Raw genomic sequence first — 21,396 nt, 5'->3', positions numbered from 1 at the left:
TCCTGGGATAGGGCCCAGTGACGTCCCTTACATGCAGAGACTCTGCAGGGCTCACAGAGAAGGGAACATGGAAGAAGCTGGCACAAGAGCATCAAGGAGAGATGTTTGGGGCAAGTTCAGTGTCTGGTGAGCAGCCCAGTTTGGCAGGAGAGAGAGGAGACTGGGAACATAAAGGCAGACAGAGGCAGGAGCTAACCAAAGAGGGACCTCCATCCCTTCTCCCATGTGGTTCCAGTGCCCAGCCAGGGGTCAGCTGCTGAATCGATAGCAGCAAATACTGACCGAGCACGTTGCTTGTGCCCAGTCTATAGGGATCCCTCAAGGAACAGACAAAAAGCAGAGAAGTGAATTGATTTACTTATACAACCATCATGGATCCCCCACAAGAAAAACAGATTTCTAGCCCTGAGTCGCGTAGCTCAGTGGGTTGGGCACCATCCTGCAAAAGGAAAGGCCGTTGCTTCGATTCCCAGTCAGGGTGCATGCCTGGGTTGCAGGCCAGGTCCCCAGTTGGAGGTGCGAGAGAGGCAACCAGTCTGTTTCTTTCTCGCATCAATGTTTCCCTCTGTCTCTTTCTCTCTCCCTTCCCCTCTCTCTAAAAATAAATAAATAAAATCTTAAAAAAAAAAAGAAACAAAGAAAAGAAATACATGTTTCCAAAGTTATATCCTGGAGTTCACATGCATTTTTCCTAGAAAGGGCCATCTTTTTAGGCCTCCAGTGGACACTTATTTACTCATAGTTTGTATGCAGTCCCAACAAGCTGAGCAACCTGGAATCCCAGCCTCAGGCTTATTAGAAGCTCAAGTTCCAAATGCTGTTCCTGGAAACTGACTGTGAAAAAGGGGATGGGACCACCACAGTACGGTGGGCAAAAGTGTTTCAAGTGCAGAGCAGGTGAGAGCCATCTAACAGAGAGGGCTTTGGATGAGGCAGAGCTGGGTGTTTTGATTCTGCTCTTAAGCTAAGTGAGGGTGGGAAAATTCCTGCTACTCTGAGGCTCAGTTTCCCCATCTAAAAACCAGGTCTCAGACCGTCACCCATAGGGATTAAAGGCCATGAGGTATGCGGGTCACCAGCTAAGTGCCTGGCTCAGGAGCTATCACTTGTTCAAAATTGCTGTGCTTCGTGTTATTTTTTATGATTGGAGGAAATTCAACACATCTTAGAACGGTAGTTCTCAAACCTGTCTACACATTGGAATCATCTGGGAGCTTTAATAAGCACTCATGCCTGGCTCTACCGCCCAGAGATTCGGAATTAAATGGCCTGAGGCTGGACCTGGGCATCAGGACTTTTAAGCTCTCCAGATGATTCTAACATGCAGCCACGGCTGAGAACCCCAGCCCTGGAAACGGTTACAATGCAAACCAACCCAGAAACAGATGTGGAGGGTCCTAACCATCAGAGTTGCTGAGAAGGGGCTAAATCTCTATCTGGGTACAGCCTGTGAAAGCAGAAGAACATATTTTAGAAAGCTTTCTGTCAAAGTGGTTAATTTCTTTTAAGCCTTGGCACTTAGGGGAATAAAGTTCAATTATCTGGAAAACTCACTTACGTGGAACTCCTCACTCCCTAATGACGCTGGCTAAATGAGGTGTTACCATTCTATAGATTCTCAAATTAGAGCCTTTGTGTTTCTTCACCCAGAAAAAAAAATTATCCAGAGGCTTGGATTTGAAGCATACCCTCGCTGCCCTGGCTCCTTAGCCAGCTGGGCCCTGGTTAAGACTTGTCTTGGGGAAGGGCTTCCTGGCTCCATGGAAAGGTTTTTTGTTTCACGCCCAGGCCAGCCAAAGCAACATGCCCACTGCTCTGCTGCCTTGGTTCCTGGGGCCATTTAACCCATTTCCTCATGAAACAGCAAGCATTCTCTTCTCCCACATCCAACAACCACATCCTGAGCCACGGGGAGAATCACTCTCAGCACGCATCCTGCAGAGCAACAGATCTATGAGAGTATTTTGAATAGTTGCTTTTATAAAGAATAAAAATAAAGGATTTTTTCATTTGTTTTATTAGCCCATTTTTAACGAGAGAGGTGAGAAGAAGAAAATAAAAGGTGCTTTCATTATTAAAATCTCATTTTGTTCTTACGGACCCCATAAAAACAAAATGCAGACATAGAACGTTTATCAATGAGTTTTTATGACCTAAATAAGGGAAACAGAATGGGAAGAAGGGTCCGTGTCCCAGGAGCCTTGGCAGCTGTCACCATTAGATATTTACATCTCTGTTTAACGCTTGTCTTTTCCCACTTGAAAAGAAGCTCAAGGAGAGAAGGGTTTGTCTATTTTGTTTACTGCTGTATCTCCAGGACCTACCTTGCCAGTCAGTAGTCAGCATGTCATAAATATTTGTAGAATAATAGGATCCTTGAACAGATCCTGGTGTTTGTTAAGTTTTGAATCAAAGATCTAGGAGACACTAGGTACCTGTTGTACTAGTTTGCTAGGGCTGTTGTAACAAAGCAACACAAATTGAATGGCTCTTAACAAAAATCTGGTTTGGAACAAGATGTCTAAGATCAAGATGTCAGCAGGATGGGCTCCTTCTAAAGGCTACGAAGGGGAACCTGATCCTGCCTCCTTTCTAGCTTCTGGAAGTTTTCTGGCAACCTTTCATGTTGCTTGGCTTATAAAAACATTACCAATTTTTGGCTTCAACTTAACGACACTGTCTTGTGTCCATGTCTGTGTTCAAGTGTCCCTTTTTTATAAGGACAGTGGGCATAGAGTTAAGATTCACACTGATGACCTTATTTTAGCTTAATTAGCTCACTAAAAACACTGTCTCCAAATAAGTCGAGTACGTATTGACAGCTTCAACATAAGGGTTTGACCCGTAACTCCTGCTGATTAATCATTAATTAAACAAATAAACTCATATCGCAATACATAGTTGGCACCTCCTAACTGCTAGGTGCTTTGTTAAGGACTGGGAAGCTACAAAGATGATATAGAAAAAGTGACAGAAATAGAACTTGAAATCATCCAAGGAGTGGAGAACCCTCAGAGCATGGCTCACAACATGGCACAAGGCTCCACTATAGGGAGTCATTCATTCTACGGAGGGGACCAAGCAGTGTTCATGGAGGACATGCCATTCAAGCTGAGCCTTGCAAGATAAATGGTGTCTCCAGGTGGAGGAGGGAGGAAGGTGATGGCAGACAGTAAAGAAGGCAGGAGAGCGCAGGGCATTTGAATGGTTTGGTAAGGCTGGGATATAAAGAACATGAACTCAGGAAGTAAGAGTGATGCCTGTAATGAGGTCAGACCTGGGAGGCTTATACATGTATTTGCTGTTGGCCAAGGGCAGCCAAGGCATGTGGTTGAGGAGGAGAGTGATTCAGGGAGATCACACCTTCAGCACGACAGGAGTGGGAATGCAGAGAGCAACTTCCTGAAAGCCCAGGCCAGAACTGCCAGGGTTGCTAGACTGGAAACGGAAGGAACCATGGACTCCAGGCTTTCCCAGCTGGGAGCCAGGGTGGCTGGACAGTGAGGAAGAGATAGGGGTCAGGGACAGCGGGAGCGCCACATCTGAAGTCAGGGGCGCGAACAGAGAAGAGGGGAACGAACGGAGGCTCTGAGTGAGGTGGTAGAGGAGGTGAGCTGTGGCCAGGGCTCTGCAGGTGGGTTTGGCAGGGCAGGAAGCACTAAGAAGGGAGGTCAGGGCTACAAGGGGAAATGGAGAAGTGGCCATTACAGGAGATGAGGTCAGCGGGGGGAGAATGGTGGACAGCTGGAGGGGACGGGAGGGGGCGGGGCGAGGACAAGGCCCGGGAGCCGCCAAGACGGTGAGCCTCAGTCGTGGCTACACATGGGCGCCACCTGGGGGGACTGGCTCTCCTACAAAAGGGACAAGGCCTGTTCCGGAGGAGCCTAATTCAACTGGGCGCGAGTGCGAATCAGCACTGGTATTTTTAAAAACAACAGTTCTCAATCTTGGCTGCATGTTGGGGTCACCCAGGGAGCTTCAGAAACTATTGGTGCCTGGGTCAAATGCCCAAAGATAATGCTTTAATTGGTCTGGGGAAAGGCCTCAGCATCCGGAGTTTTCAACGTTCCCTAAAGGAGTGTGGTACATAGTTCAGAGGGAGAACCATTGCTCCGAGGGCCCATGGGGGAGTGAAGGGGAGCGGGCAAGAAAGCTCAGGGGTAGGGTCAAGGACTGAGGGGAGGTCAGCGGGGTCTGCACAAAGGGGTCTCCAGGCAGCGATGTCCTGGAGCCAGCTCTCCCTGGCTTCTAAGGGTGCTTTTGTATACATTTCTTCCACCTCTGTGCTCAGCGGCTTCGCGTTTTTACCTTGGAATCTGCCATGGTGAGAAGATGGATACTATGGAAATGGACAAATGCTACCCATCAGGATACAAAAAACCCCTACCACCCATCCCCTACCCCCAAGCCAATTGTTAAGCATTTATCAGCAGGCCACTCTCTTTAGGTTTCGTCTCTGTCTGAAGTCAGAGTTTTAATTCATGTATCTTCCATTCCAGGACAGACTCTTTCCTGAGGGATCCTAATTTCCAGACTGGAAATGTGTCTTCTGTGCCCTCTATCCAGGGCTTTTTCTCTCCTTCCATTTGAGCAGCTTCCCTGCCTCCATCACCCGCTGCCCACAGCAGCCCCCAGCAGCCCCCAGCAGCAGACATGGGCTGGCCCCTACTCTGTGTGGGTCTGGAGGGGCCACGGAGATTACAGAAGTGGCCTCAGCCCCTGAGGATTTCATCTCACTGCAGAAACACCAAGGGCAGAGAGTTGAATGACCAGGAAGACATGGGTGACAGATTAAGAGAGAAATGAGAGGCTCTCGCAGCCCAGATTGTCAAATGGATGTGCCTGAAGAAGGGGTGGGCACGGCTGAGGGGCATTTTGGCATTGGCCACTGGGTAGGAAGGCGGCAGTGGCTCAGTCATCCGTGGTCATCTCACAAGAGGAGAACTGGGTTCCACGTAATTTTATTGCTCTAAAGACATTCCCGCGTGGAAGTATCCTACCTATTCTCTGAGCCATTTTGGCATTTCCTTGGGGCCCCTGCCAGAAGCCCCTGCTAGACCCTCTGGGGCATGGTCGCAGCAGAGAGACAGGCTCCTTGAAGCGCCTCTGATGCACCTCTGCCCAGCCCGTCCCAAATCTCCTCTCCTGGTCTCTACGATGTGCAGCTTTGATCAGGAACCCTCTCTCCTTGCAAACCCTTGAGCAATGGCAGATGAGCTCAGCCATCCGCTCCAGGGGTTTCCACACGGATCCACTTAAAACACCTGCCCAGGAGAAACATAGATTGGCCCAACTTTTAGGGGCAGCATTCATAAATCAGGCTTGGTCCAGGAGCAGGTAATCAAGCTCTATCCCAAAAGCCAGGTCACAGGAGAGAGAGGAAAGCCTGGGGGCCTGGCATCATCAGGTATGGTGACAGTCTGAACCCAAGAACTTACCTGGGAAGCTAACAAAGCCAGCACATGGATATGGTGTCTTCTGTGTGGCAGTGGAAGGCAGAACTTGACTAAAGGAGGGGTATCCACGGGGCTACACAGCTCAATTCCAGGGGGTGCTCTGGCGCCTAGAGCCGTCCAGCCTGCTGCCTGCACAGCTCTGAAGCTGGCAAAAGCAAGGGTCAGGCTGGTCTCCACATGCTGGAAACTGGTCAAAAAGAGCCACCTTTTAAAATCACCACAGCCAACACGTGGGGCAGTGCCCTCCCCCGACATGCCACTGCAGCCCTTGAGGATTAGAGTCCCCAGGAGGTAGTCAAAACGTGGCACTTCTTCTGCGTTTCTCTCTCTGACGTTAGAATCTAACCATACTTCTTCCTCTCAGCCTTAAGATGCAAGACAACTATGTAGCTGGTTTCAAAAATGCCAGCTGACATGTTCATGATGAAAATAGTGAGACCCTCTCAGTGTCTAGGGTTAGAAAGGGATGTTAACCTGAACCACTGCCTTAACCTAAAGAGAAAACGTCCTAGGTGTAATGTCAGGCACTGCCAAGATGGACATGCGAACTAGGACTTACAGCCCTCAGTGTCAAGTCCTGTGCTAGGGCTGGACCTTCGCTATCTCATTTAACATTACTGTTCAGAGCACCACTAGCTATTCCCCACAAACCTACCTGGGGGCAGAGTCAGGCCCGTTGTGGAAGTGGGAAGATGGATCTCTTAAAATATACATTTCTGTACTCTGTCCTCTACGGAATAGCATTTTACATTATTAAACAGAACAGCACACCTGAGCAGATCTTGCAGAGAGATGAAATAAAGGGTAAGCCCGGCCCCATCACAGAAGGTCCCTTGGGCCACAGAACAATCCAGGGCCTCTGTAGGTAGTGTCTTCTCCAGTGTTGGGTTTCAGATCATTAAATACTTAACGGAGGGAGAGACTAAAAGCTGAGATGCTCCAAGCCACCGCTGATTAAATATCAATCAGAAATTAAGACAGAGTAAGTCTGAAATTGTAATGATCCTTTTTAAGGACAGGTCACTGTCCTGTTGATTTTTTTTTTTTTTTTAATTTGCCTGGAAGGAACCTTAAACAACTAGCGCGTGTGGTTAAACACAGGACACCCGTGACCTTGGCTTTCCCATGCGTATCTCTGTCCTCGGTGTATGGGCGGGCTCTCAGAGTGCGGGAGTGCCCCAAAGGCACAAGGCTACTGAGCGTGCACACCTGGGGGGCCAGGATTCCACCCAGCAAACTGCCTCCAAATGGTCAGCGCTGCCTCCACCGCCGCTATCACAGCTCATGAGTGCAGGGAGAGAAATCCCCTTCCCCTCATGTAGCTGGCGGAGACCTGGGCTCTGGAATAGACAGTGCAACTCATATTTACTGAGAATTTACCGTGTCCTGATTTCACATTGCTCTGTTCCCCGTGTCATTTAATTGTCACAACCACCAAGTGAAGAAGATACCATCATGAACCCCCTTACTGATGAAAAAACTGAGACCTAAAGGGGGTGAGTAATTTGCCCAAATCACCTGGATGTTAAGTGTTGGGCCCAATTTACAAACACAGTCAGTTTGATTCTAGAATCTCCGCACTTAACATCTGTCCCCTACCCCAGCTGCTGGGAAAGGAGCCCAGTCCTTGTTGCAGACTGTGCCCCAGGCCTCTCCTAGGGTCCCCACACACCACTCTGAGGATGAGCAGACGGCATTGAGCTCTGGCCCTCTCTAACTGGCTCCAAGAAGGATAGCTGCTTCTTGTGGTTCAGGAGTCAAAGGGTTAACTTTAACTCTGTTCCCTTATTTGGGGTAGGTTCTATGCCTGAGTCACTCTGGTACCTAATTGCTTATTATTTAATTGCTGTATTGGGGAGCACAAGGTGATCTACTGCAAAGTTATTAGCAAATTCCAGTTTTAAGGAAATAATTACTGAATTCTCGCTCCCTGGGTTGCGTTATTCCTTCCAAGATGCTCAAAGACATTAAGCATTTTCACCAGGGTCGATAGCAACTCTGTAATATGCAAATAAAGTAACTCTGTAATTACCAATAAAATGCTTACTGAAGTGACAAATTTTTACTCAGCAGTGAGTTGGGGGAAAAAATGGCATCATTTGTTTTTAAGGATCCTTTAACCTTGTTAGTTGGCATTCATTTCTGTGCTGTGTTATGGTCATTTAAAAAGACAATGGAGCCCTGGTGAGGAGAAGGCTCTCCCAGAAGTTCCTTTTCCAGCCAGCTGCCCATTCTTTGGGGGCCTGGATGCTCCATGCTGGGTGCTACAGAAGCACAGGCATTCCGCAGACTTGCCCTGGATGTCTCTACATATGCTGGTCATTTGGCCTTCAGTGGGGTTTGCCACTGATCCTTCCAGATGGACAAATAGAGAGTGACCTCTCAGCCAAGAGCAGCTGCCAGAATGATCCTTCTGCAGCCCAAATATGCCTGTGTTGCTCCTCTGTTTTCAAACTCTTCCATTGCACTCCAGAGATAACAGCGTAAAGATCCAGCCATTTGGTTCTCAAAACCTGTCACAGTCAGTCAGTCAGGGCACTGGGCACAGTGAGGGCCCCAGCTACCTCTTCTCCAGGCTCATCCATGCCTCCTAATGCAACCTTAATTTCTTCATTTATAAAAAGGTGTTTTGGTCAGTATAGGCTAAGATATGCAGGAGTAACAAGCAAATCCAAAATTTCAGTGGTTTAAAACAATCAAAACACATTTTTTTGCTTTATCCTCCATGTCCATCATGGGTCAGTCTGAATATCTGTTCATTGTACTCACTCAACAAAAAGTAGGCTGATGAATAGTACACAGCAACAAAAAATAATGAAATCTGCCCTGGCTGGGTGGCTCAGTTGACTGGAGCATCACTCCATAAACCAAAAGGTTATGGGTTCCATCCCCAGTCGGGGCACATACCTAGATTTCAAGTTCAATCCCCAGTTGAGGCACATATAGGAGGCAACTTGATCGATGTTTTTCTCTCTGTCTCCCTCTCTCCCTCCCTCTCTTTCTCTCCTCCCTTTCATCTCTCTCTAAAATCAAATGGTAAGAATGATATCTTACCATTTGCCACAACATAAATGGACCTAGAGGGTATTATGAGAAATGAAATAAGCCAGAAAAAGAAAATATCACATGGTTTCACTTATATGAGGAATCTAAAAAAGAACACAAATAAAAAAATAAACAATACAAAACAGAAATGAACTTATAGATATAAAGAACACACTGATGGTTCCCAAAGGGGTGGGGGGACGCAAGTTGGGTGAAAAATAAATTGTTTTTCTTTAAAAAAAAAAAAAAAAAAGCAGGCTGCCCTGGTTGGTGTGGCTCAGTGGGCTGAGGGTCAGCCTGCAAACCAAAGGATCACCAGTTCAATTCCCAGTCAGGGCACGTGCCTGGGTTGCAGGCCAGGTCCCCAGTGGGGGGCCCATGAAAGGCAACCACACATCGATGTTTCTCTCCCTCTTTCTCCTTCCCTTCCACTCTCTCTAAAAATAACTAAATAAAACCTTAGGGGGAAAAAAGGCAGGCTGATGATGTTGTCACCTTCTCAAACATTGTGGCCTGTTGCCATGTTGGAGGGCAAATAACATGTTCTTCAACTTGGAATGTCACAGTACTTCCTCTCACAAGTCATTGGTCAGAACTGTTCACATGGCCACACACAACAAGGGGCTCAGAATGTGAAATTCTGCTTGGTACACTCAAAAGGAGAAGAAACAGAAATATACGATGACAACACTAACTACTACCATAAATGCAGATTTGAAAATTATATGAGTTCTCTTTCTCATAGGGTTGTTGTGAAAACCAAGCGTGATCACGCTTATAGAGAGCTTAGCACAGTGCCTGGCACTTGGTAACTGTTCAGTCACTGTCAGCTGCTGATAGGTGTTCAGTGCACACTTTCTGGATGAACATTCCAACGTGACCCTCTGTAGTCACAACCAGTTTTCTCTCTCCCCCTCTGGATCCCTCCAAGTTGTGGTGATCAGGGAAAGTCTTCAAAGGAAATTTAACAATCAAACCGAGTTTTGGAGGAGGCAGCAGTGTTGGGAGATGACCCTCCAAGAGGACGAAAGCATGAGCACAGGCTATGAGCTGGGAAGGAGGATACACACAGGGGGAAATGAGATGAACATCACGGGGGCAGTGTTTTCACTGGTAGTCCTATGTTCAACAGGGGTGTCTCCTCAAAGAATAATGGAAGAGCTTCATTCTGAAGCCTGTTAACAGCAACAACCCACAAATCAGAAAAATTCCTCTGATGCGCCCTGCATCTAACTCCTGGCTTGGAAACTGTCACTGGGAAATAAGGTTGGGGCTAGATTATCAGAAACCTTCATCTGAAACCCAGATGCCAGCTGAGAGCCTAGGCCTCCTGGCTGCAGGTCCAGTGGCCTCTCCGTAGCCCACGCGGTGTGGTGGCTGACCTGGTTTCTTCTCCTTCTCATTGCCAGAGGCTCCATTTCTGGGTGACCACATTTGCCCTGGGAGAAGTCTTTCTCTGATATTTGCATTGGTAACTGCTCAAAGGCCCACTGAGACCTTGGAAGCATGCCACCCACATCCTCTCACACTGGCCCAATTGTCTGGGGCAAATGCCTCCCTTTTTAACACTGGACCTTCTGGAGGAAATGATTTCAATAGGAATAACTGCGAATTCTCCCAGGCCTTGCCATCTGGGTGTCTAGAACAGAGCTTCCGGGATATATGGTTCTTTAGAAGGAAACAAATTCAATTGGTGATTGTATTCTCATTTAGTATGCCTGAGAAATACTCTTGTACACTTGCCAGGGCTTTTTTTTTTTTCATTCAACAAACATGTATTGATCTCCTACTGTGCACTCAGCACTGGGCTGGGTGGAGGAGGGGGAAGTAGGGAGAGAAGACATTTGTGAAAATGACCCAATCTAATAAGCAACATAATAGAGGTAGGCACTAGCATACCTCTGGGAGCCCTGCAAGGGTGGCTGATTGAACCTGGGCAAGTCAACAAAGCTCAGAAAGGGGCAACTAGGGCCACCGGGCACTGAAGAAAATGGACCTACAGAAACTTATGGGTTCCTACACCGACTCCACAGTATTTCTGGACAACGTTGGGATACACGCAATAAAACATGATTCCACTGAACAGACATTTTTACATGGACCTGCGTTGGCCAGGCACAGAGCTAGATGACCAAGGGATCCAAAGAGCAATAAGACATAGCCCTTGCTCTCAGAATGCTTACTGTTTAGTCATGGAGATTTAGGTTTGGGTGCAGATGACTCTACCACACAGTGCCTTAGAAAGTTCTACTGCAATTCTTCCAAGTGGAAAGAGGGAATCTGTCCCAAGGACTGGCAGATATCAGGGCAGGCTTCCTGGAGGAGGTGGCAGGACTGGGTTTTTGGAGAGATGGGGTGGTGGGAAGGAGAGAGGAGGGGCCTGCAGCACAAAAAGGCAGAGTGACCACAGAGCCAAGTCATTGGGACAGCCACACACACACGTGTCCCAACTGGGTTGGGGGCCTGCGAAGCAGTGAGAACAAAGCCGGCTGCCATAGGATGATATTACATGTGACCCTGGTGGGTTGAAGCCACCAAAATTATCACAACCCAGGAATTTTTGTTTCCTTTTTTCTAAGTATCTCATCGTTTAGCAGGCTTTCTCTGCTGAATGAATACTCCCCGTCTGTTAAACAATAATCCATGTGTTTCCCCCCCACAGCATAGCTAGTGTTGGCTCAGTTGGAAGCATTCTAGCTAAAAGAAAAAGAAAATTTTCTGAACATGTCACTCTGGTGCTCCAAACTCTTCCATGGCTCCCTATTGTCCTCAGGATACAGTCCAGCATGTAAGGTCATTGGCCTCCTGGCCCCATACCTCTCTAATGGGCCTTGCCAAAATCCCTGTGCTTCTTTAGACCTGCATATTTCCCCCTTCAGGCTTTGGAATATGCTGCCTGTCTGCATGGAAGCCTCTCATTCTTTCCCACCTCCCTATTTCCTGGCTTCTCTGGGCTCAAACTTTACTGCTTCCTGCAGCTAACGTTGCTGGGCCACTGATCTCGGCTAGGTCCTGAGCCCTGATCACACTATGTGGGCATGTTCCAATTCCTTGTCTGTTTCCCTCCGGAGACTCTGAGCACCTGGGGCAGGGACTCTACATCCAATCCTAGTGGCCAGCACTCTGGAATACAGTAGGCTCAATAAATGTTGAGTGATGAGCAAGCTGTGAGTGAGTGAGTGAATGATATGTCATTTCAGGTTGACCCAGGAGCCATGTCATGGCAAAAGGTACCTTTCACACCCAGCAAGCTTCCCAAAAGAATGGAAAGAACCTACAGACTACCCACGTAACCATGATCACAGCGACAAAAGCAACACTTCTGGCACAGTCACTGAGGAGCCAGAGGGAATTTTGACCCTGGGACAGGCATGTCTTTCCAGCCACAGTCTATTGGTCTGACGGACTCTCTGCACCCCTCCCCTCAGTCAAGAGGGCTGGACAATAGTGAAAGCATCAGCTAGGTTGTACCTACTTCTTTTGTGGGTGTTTTTCCTGGTCCTCTCTTTCAATATTTCTTTACCTTCTGACCCCAGAAAGGAAGCAGGGTCAGTGCTTCTGATTCTTCATGAGATGCCTCTTTAAAACCCACCCTTTACATGATCACAAACAACTGTTAATGGTGTGCCTACGGTGGGCCAGCCACTGGGAGCACAGACACACCCCAAATGTGGTCCCTGCTTTTGACAGGTTTGGAGAGAGAGGGCATGAAGGATAAACCTGTCATTAAATAACTTCCATAGGAGCCCTAAGCAGGGTGAGCAAAGGATGCCCAGGGGTCTCTGGCACTGAAAGTTAGAGGGTACCAAGATGTGAAAGAATGGTTTTTAAAGACTGCATGTATTTCTCCATCCTCCCCTCTAACCCTGTGCCGACCGATGGGGAAGATGGCACAGATAACCAGCTGGCCAGAGGCAGCCTTACTCCCTGTCCCAAGTGGCCACCACCTGTTCATGTATCTCTCATATTTCACGACCCAGGTTCCCACACTATGATTGATGACTTTGGCAGCCACTTATCCTGACACTGAGCTGCCTGGCACCCACATACAGCTCCCAGAACCTCACTAAACTACTCTGAGAGGTGGGGATGATTTCTCCATTTTAGCTTAAGTGTTTGTCCGGCTGGGTACATCCGTGATTTGAGCTCAGGTCCAGAGACCTTGAAGCCAGGGCTGCAGCATCGGTTGTCTGGTTTGGCTTTCATAGCAATGGATTGGGGAGACCAAGTAGATGGGACTATCCTCATCTGGCAACCCTTCAGTTGCTCTCCGTGGTTAGAAATTAAATCACATCACCATTTGCCGGGGGTGTCAAGGGCCCACAAAGGTGGACAAAATCAATTCCATCTTTGGCCAGCCATGCAATGCCAGGGATAGTGGCTGCCCTCTGGGCAGAGGCCCAGCCATGGAGGTAAGGATAAGAAGGGTCACAGGAAAGAAAAGAGCCCATTTCTCCCATTTGGGCCCCAACCTGTCTCTCTGTTCCCTCTCATCTTTCTCTGTCCCAACTCCCCAACATCCACACTTGTTCTTCATTCACCCCCCAGGGAGCACTCTGCGCCAGATATGTACTTCATTCAATCGCTGACAGCCTGAGAACAGCTTGACCCTTATCCCCATTTTACAGAGAAGAAAACAGAGGTGTAGAGGCTCAATGAGCCAAGGTCATGTAATTGATAGGGGTTGGGATTCCATCTTGGGGTTGTCTGGCTCTGAAGCTTCTTGGAACCAGTCCTGCGGGGGCCTCTGTCCCCTTCCTGCCCTTAGATAACTGCTATCCCAACAAGGAGGGGGAAGGTGGGGGGATCCTGAGAGCTGGAACGCATTGGGAGAGCACTCCGCAATTCGAGCTCCTCCTTTTCCTCCTTAGACATTTTGCTCAGGCCTGCACCCCTCATGGGAAGTCCCGTGGCCTGCCTTAGGTTTCCCTCCCAGGCCCAAGTACACTTACCTCCATCATGGGGTGCAGGGGAGAGAGGGCTAATTAACAGTCTGCTAAGGGCTTTGAAGATGAAAAGCAGCCTTTAAGTGGCAGCCTATTATCCCTCAGCTTCACTCGCTGAGTAATAAAATTCCAGGTTCCAAATGGGGAGTAAAAATCCTTCAACAAGGAGACAAAGGGAGGTAGGCGAGGGCGAGAGCTGGGGTGGAGGGCAGAAGGGCGGTTCACTGGCACCTCTAGTGTGCAGACCCCAGCAGATCCCGGCCATTTGGAGCTAAAAGCCTGTGACCTGGGTCAGCCTCAGGCTGGGAGGCCTTTTTCATCTTTGGCTGCTGTCCCTGCCAGCAACCTGAGACTCTGGAGGAAGGGAGAACCGGGCCTCCCTCAAGGGACTCCTGGCCTGGGGTAGCTGGGATCTGAGGACCCTGAGGCTGATGGTAGACTTGAAGGATCTGGGTGGAGAGTGGGGAGCCCTGAATTCTGGTCCTGGCTCTGCACCAACTCAATTCCTGACTGTGGTCAGATCTTGCCCTCTTTGGGCTCTTTGTTTGCCTTGAGAATTGACTTGCATGGCTGCCACCCTGCCCCGACACATGGAAGCCCATTGAGGATGGGCAATGTATGCCCAGCATCGTGCAGCCCAGTGTTAGCCCAGGGTCAGGGATCTAGGGGCCCTCCTGGTGCTGGTTTTCTGAGGTTCTTGGACTTCTCATGTTTAGTGGGTCCCAGGTCACCAGGGCTTGGAAGTAGTTGCCGTCCTGTACCCTCCAGGAGCTCCCTGATGGACTATGCCTTGGGCAAGGCTGGGCCCTGAAGGAAGCCAGCCCCCACTCAGGAGCATGCGCTCAGGGCCTGCACTCCCAGCTGCCCCCCTCATAAGACAGTGGGCTCCCTGAAGGCAGGATCCCCACTGCCCGCTACAGAGGCAAAATTGCACTCAAACATGAACTCTGGGTGTTAGCAATCCAATAAACAGTTATGAAATTTTGGTAAGGAAGATTTTGGAAAAGTTTCATCAAAAATTAAAACTTAATCCCATCTCCTCTATTTAGACAAATCACATACCCTCTCTGTGCTTCAGTTTCCTCACCTGTAAAATAGGGATGGTGACAGCACTTCCTTCATTAAGTCATTCTAAGATTGTATGAGTTAATTCCTATAAAGAATTGAGAACAGCATTTGACATAAGGTAAGCATTTAGTCAGTTATTATTACTTACTTATTACTAGTAGTTATGGCTGGTTAGTTATTATTCTCTTCAGCCCCTCACTGCATAGGAAGGGGAGACAGGGACAGAGAAGCCAGTTGCACTGCCATTGTGACTAAGCCCTAGCACCTCCACAACACATTGCAGATACTCAGAACTCCTAATCAGCATGATACTTGATCCTTAAAACCAGCTTGAAGTCTAGAAAGGTGGATATATTCTCCCCATTTACAGATGAGATCACTGAGGCACAAAGAACAAGGGAGTAGCAGTCTATGGTGACTCAGCGGGACAGGCCTGAGCACAGATTTGAGTGTGGATGAGAAATCATTTGTACAGTTGAGCAATGTGTACTGAGCCCTGCCAGGCTGGCCACTAAGCGTGTGAGAATAAAGAAGACAGACATGTTCCTTGCATTCCTAGACCTAACATTCCGGTGGACAGATAACAAGCCAGAAAAAAAAGGTTAGTAAATAAATAAATATCACAGCTTGTGATCAAAGCTCAGAAGAAAATAAACAAATCAAAACAAATGAGGAGGTTATTCAGAGAGGACATCTCTAAGGAGATCCAGGCTGAGCCCAGGAAGATGGAAGGTGAAAAGAAGCCAGTGCTTTCCCATTGCTCCTGGCTGCCTCACCACCAGCTCTTGCTAAGGTGTAAATGGTTAACTGTAGGTTCGAGCCTGGAAGTGAGATTAGTAACCAGCAGGGAAGAGGGAAACTGAGGGCACTGTGGAGTCCCTGAGGGAGGAAGGGGAGGAGGGCGCTAGAAAAGGAGAGGGCTCGGAAAGCCCGTGAATTCTTTCCGAGGTGAGGGCGAGAGTTGCAACTTTACAGGATTTTGGTAAAAACAAAAAGCCAAGGTTCGAGGCTTGAGGAGAAACTACCATTGGTGAGGAGGGAAGACATGTGCCCGAATCCTCTCTGTCCCAGAGACAGGCAGCAGTTCGAGGTGAGGAAGGCAGAGAGATGAAAATCATCTGTTCCTGTGAGGAGGATGCAGGAATGTGGGATCATTTCTAACCAGAACAGGCAGAGGCAGTGCTACACGCAGTCCCCCCAAGAGGGAGGACACCACCCCTCCCATTCGCCAGCTGTCCCATGCATCCCCCATACCCTAAAGAGTTCCCATTGTATGTCCCACACTCTACTTAGCTCTGAGGAGAGACAAGGGAAAGAAGCCTGTGACAGCATAGGTAGTCAGGCCCAGGAAACAGAAGAGGCCTCTCTGAGGAAGTCCATTTGCACTGAAGCCTGAAGAATAAATGGGGAGGGAAGTGTGTTCCTGGCAAAAGGAACATGTGCCGTGGTGCGCTGGTAAATTTATAATAACTGGCTCTGGAGCAAAGGGGCAGCTGATTGGCAGTATTAGCCGACCTCTGTGGTGTAAGCCCTCTTGCTGAGGCAGGACGTCACTGACGGGGGTGATCATCAGCCAGTGGGCACTGGCTCCAGGCCAACTCTGGGGTGGGAGGCCTGAGGCAGGCACACACATAGATGGTTTCAGATATGGAACCCCAGCCAGGGGCACCAGAGGACATCACTGGCTGTGGAGGCGGTATGGGCTTTAGCCTGCAAGTGGCATGTGTAGATTGTGACCACAAGTCTCCCTTTCATCTTCCCATTCCTCTCAGAGCTCTCCCAGGTTACATCCTGGGCCCAGAATTCCTGGTGTTAAGTAATGAGGAGAGAATTAATTAAATCCTCACAGGAGCCGTTGCTGACTTTTCATCTGGTGAAGAGGGGCAGGCGCCCTGTAACCATGGATGGGACATCCCTGGAAGTGCCTCTGACTACCTCGCAATGACAGGACCCAAGTCACAATCAAGCTATTGGTTCACTAGCCCTTCTGCCTGAAGAGGTCCAGCTGGGCAGCCAGGCTGAGGGGAGGGGGTGAAAAGGTAAGATGCCTACCCCACCTGTGCCCCTACAAAGGCCTGGCCCTGAGAGCTCTCGTACTGTGGGACATCTTCCCATTCCCAGTTCAGAGAAAGCTGGAGTCAGGCAGAGGAGGACCAGGTGATGACAGGTAGGTGGAGAGCTGCCGCAGCTCCAGCCCCAGCTCCAGGGGCATGGGAAGGTCAGCCACTCACAGGAAGGAGGAGGTTCTTGGAAATGGCAGGACTGAGTGGTGGGATCTTGAGGACAGGACACCTTCACTTCCCACTCTACCCTGCATCCTGCATTTGGTATCCTGCACCTGGGTGCTCCTAAAAAATTCCCTAAAAATTCCCTGTGCTCCACTTGTTCATCCCTCTCCCCCACTCCTAGCAACCACTAATCCTTTTACAGTTTCCATAGTTTTGCCTTTTCCAGAATGTCATATCGTTGGAATCATACAGTCTGTATCCTTTTCAGATGAGCTTCTTTCACTTAGTAATATGCATTTAAGTTTCCTCCATGTCTTTTCCTGTGTTGATAACTCATTTCCTTTCAGTGCTGAAAAATATTCCATTGTCTGAATGTATCAGTTTATCCATTTTCCTACTGAAGGATATCTTGGTTGTTTTCAAGTTTTGGCAATTATGAGTAAAGCTGATATAAACACCCATGTGCAGGGTTTTTTGTGGACATAAGTTTTAAACTTCTTTGGGTAAATACCATGGAGTACAATTGCTGAATTATATGCTAAGAATATGTTTAGTTTTGCAAAGTGGCTGAATTAGTTTGCATTCCCACCACTGAATGAGAGTTCCTGTTTCTCCACATCCTTGCCAGCATCTGGTGTTGTCAGCGTTTTGGATCTGGGCCATTCTGATAGGTGAGTAGTGAGTGGTATCTTATTGTTGTTTAGGTTTGCATTTCCTTGATGACATATGAGGTAGAGCATCTTTTATATGCTTGCTTACCATCTGTATATCTTTTGTCTGCTTTTTTATTTCAAATGCTTGTTCATTTTCTTATTGTTGAGTTTTAACAAATCTTTGTATATTTTGGATAACATTCCTTTATCAGATATGTCTTTTGCAAATATTTTCTTCCGGTCTGTGGCTTGTCTTCTCATTCTCATGATGAGTTAAGTTTTTCATTATTAAAACAATTACTCTTTCATTGATTACTTGATGATGATAAAAAAGAAAAGAAAAAGGAAAAAAGAGAAGAAAAAAGAAAACAAAACCAAAAAAAAATTAGCAAGGGTGTCCAACCTTTTGGTGTCTCTGGGCCACACTGGAAGAAAAAGAGTTGTCTTGGGCCACCATGTTGTCTTGGGCCACACATTAAATACATTGCAGCAACATGTAATCACATACACAAAATCTCATAATGTTTTAAGTAAATTTACAATTCTGTGTTGGGAAGCACTCATAGCCATCCTGGGCCTCATGTGGCCCGTGGGTCACAAGTTGGACACCCCTGAGTCTTACTGTGTTGTATAACACAGCATATTGTATAACAAAGATCAAAATAAAAGAAAACATATCCTCTAAGGATAATAATGACAACTAGAGTGACAACTGTTCCCATATTTGAAACTTGCTCTGTCCTGGGTGCTCGGCAATTGTCTCAAGTCATCCCACCACAGAACATTGCAGGAGTACATATTATCATTCCCACCTCACAGATCCTAAAAGAGGAGGCTCAGAGTACACATGAGTAAGGAGTGGAGCCAGTTTTCAAACCCAGCATGGTCAGTTTCACAGTCCTAGTTCGAAACCAGGCAATTTTAGAGTGTGCTGTTTTTATCTGTAGCTTTCCCCAGTGGGAGGTTTAAGTACAGTTCATGTCTTTCCTGCCCCCAGACCCTCTTAATTTTTATCATATTTTTTTCAACTTGAGGATTGCCCTGGGAGATAAGCTTTTTAAAAACAAATTGAGACACTGAGAGGTTAAGTGACTTGCCCAGAGTCACACAACCAGCCAGTGTATGGCCTTGGACAAGCCGCTTACCAAGGCTGCACGCACAGTGCCACCAGAAACCATATTCCAGTTCTTCCCACTGCTTCAAGTGGCCCCCCAAAATCTTCCCTGGGCTGGATTGCTCTGGCATCTCCTATCTTGCTTCTCTACCTTCTTCCCCCACCTATCCTTCTGTGGCTACTGAAAGGATCATTCTAAACTGCCAGCCCAACCATGGCCCTCCCTAGTGATCGTCCTTCTGTGTCTTCCATCTGTCCTCAGGAGGATCTCCAAACTTCTTGGCATAGTACTCCAAGGCACCAACATCCTATCTCTTTTGTTTCTGCAGCCTTGCCCCCACCCTCTACACATGTCCTTCTCCACTGAGCCAGACTTCCTGTGTCTGTTTTTTCTTGAGCCTGCAGGACTGTGTCCACATTGCTTCTCTGCCTGGCACAGGTTTCCCCTCCTTCTTTACCCACTGATCCCACCAGAACCTGGGAGAGGGGGAGATGGCTCGTCTCCCCCAGTGGTACAAGCAGGAGCATGGACTCTCATCTAGGGCAATGCCAAGTGCTTCATTCAGATTTTATTTAAATCTCAACAATTCTGTGGTAGGCATCACTAGCCCCATTTTGCAGAGGAATACACTGAGGCTTAAGAGACATTAAATAACCTGGCAAGGCCACCGAATAGCTAAGTGGTAAAGGCAGAATTTGAAACGCTATCTAACTTCATGTGCAAGTGTCTTGACCCCATCGCCAATTCCCGTCGTCCCAAACCCTTCCCATCCTCACCCCAACTTGCTTCTATGGTATTTCTCTATGACCACACTTCATGGTGTTCTTTAATTTTCTATAGACTTTTTTAAAAGCAGTTTTAGGTTTTCAGATAAATTAAACGGAGTAAATACATAAAGTTTCTATACACTCCTCATTCCCCTTCCCCAGTTTCCCCATTTGTTAACACTTTGCATTAGTGTACTACATTTTTCTATGATTAATGAGCCAATATTGATACATTATTAACTGAAGTCCATAATGTATATTCAATGAGTTCAACATGTATTCACCATTATAGTATCATACAGAAGAGTGTCACTACTCTAAAAATCCTCTGGGCTCCAACTATTCACCCCTGCCTTCCCCCTAACTTCTGGCAACTACTGATCTTTTCATTGTCTGCATAGTTTTGCCTTTTCCAGAACATCACATAGGTGGACTCATATAGTGTATACCTTTTCAGATTGGCTACTTTCACTCAACAATATGCATTTATGTGTCTTCAACGTCTTTTCATGGCTTGATAGTTAGTTCCTTTTTATCACAGAATAATATCCCCTTGTATGGATATACCACAGTTTCTTTATGCATTCACCTGGTAAAGGTCATCTTGGTTATTTCAAAGTTCTAGAAAGTATAAATAAAACTGCTATAGAAGTCCATGCTGGTGCATGTGAGGGGCCACTGCGTGGACTACTCAGTTGGCCACAAGCAGATTAAGAAACTTCCAGCCAAGATGGATGCCTAGGTAAACAGGCTTCACCTCTGTGCACAACTACAGCAAAAATTACAACTAAACTAAAAAACAAACATCACCCAGATTCATCAGAAAATCGAGCATTATGGAAGTCCGACAACCAAGGATTTAAAGAAGCCACATTCATCCAGATGGGTGCCTTTTCTACAATAGGCCATGTTACTAAGACAAGAAGTCAAAGTAGTTCTACCTAATACACAGAAACAAACACACAGAGGCTGCCAAATTGAGGAGACAAAGAAATACAGCCCAAATGAAAAGAACAGAACAAAACTCCAGGGAAAGAACTAAATGAAATGGAGATAAGCAACCTATCAGATGCAGAGTTCAAAACACTTGTTATCAGGATGCGCGAATAAATCATTGGGTACTGCAAAAAAGACCCAGCAGAAATGAAGGTTGCATTAAGTGAAATAAAGAAAAGTCCACAGGGAACCAACAGTGGAGGGGATGAAGCTGAGATTCAAATCAATGATTTGGAACACAAGGGAAAAAAAGAGTTCAGTCAGAACAGCAAGAAGAAAAAAGAATTAAAAAAAAAACAAGAATAGAATAAGGAGCTCTGGGACATCTCCAAATGTATGAACATCCGAATCATATGGGTGCCAGAAGGAGAAGGGGAAGAGCAAGAAATTGAAAACTTATTTGAAAAAATAATGAAAGAAAACTTTCCTAATTTGGTGGAGGAAATAGACATACAAGTCCAGGAAGCAGAGAGCCTCAAGCAAGTTGGGCCCAAAGAGGACCACACTAAGACACATCATAATTAAAATGCCAAAGCTTAACGATAAAGAGAGACTCTTAAAAGTAGCAAGAGAAAAACAGAGAGTTGCTTAGATAGGAGTTCCCATAAGACTGTCAGCTGATTTCTCAAAAGATACTTTGCAGGCTGGAAAGGACTGGCAAGAAGAATTCAAAGTGATGAAAAGCAAGGACCTACAACATAGATTGCTCTATCCAGCAAAGCTATCATTTAGAATTGAAGGGCAGATAGCTAAAGTGCTTCTGAGACAAAGTAAAGCTAAAGGAGTTCATCATCACTAAGCCATTACTATATGAAACATGAAAGGACACTATCTAACAAAAAGAAGATCAAAACTATGAACATTAAAATGGCAACAAATGCACAACTATCATCAACTGAATCTAAAAAATGAACTAAGCAAACAACCAAAACAGAAACAGAATCATAGATATGGAGATCTTTTGGATGGTTATCAGCCTGGAAGAGGAAGCGGAAGAATGGGAGAGAAAGTGCATGGATTAAGAAGTACAAATTGATAGGTACAAAATAGACAGGGGGATGTTAAGAATAGTGTAGGCAATGGAGAAGCCAAAGAACATGGGCATGACTCATGGACATGAAT

Source organism: Pteronotus mesoamericanus, unplaced genomic scaffold, assembly GCF_021234165.1.
Source record: "Pteronotus mesoamericanus isolate MK-2021 breed Mesoamerican mustached bat unplaced genomic scaffold, CSHL_Meso_final contig_100, whole genome shotgun sequence".
Lineage (NCBI taxonomy): Eukaryota > Metazoa > Chordata > Mammalia > Chiroptera > Mormoopidae > Pteronotus > Pteronotus mesoamericanus.
The sequence above is the reverse complement of the archived record's forward strand: the minus strand, read 5'-3'. Positions refer to the sequence as shown.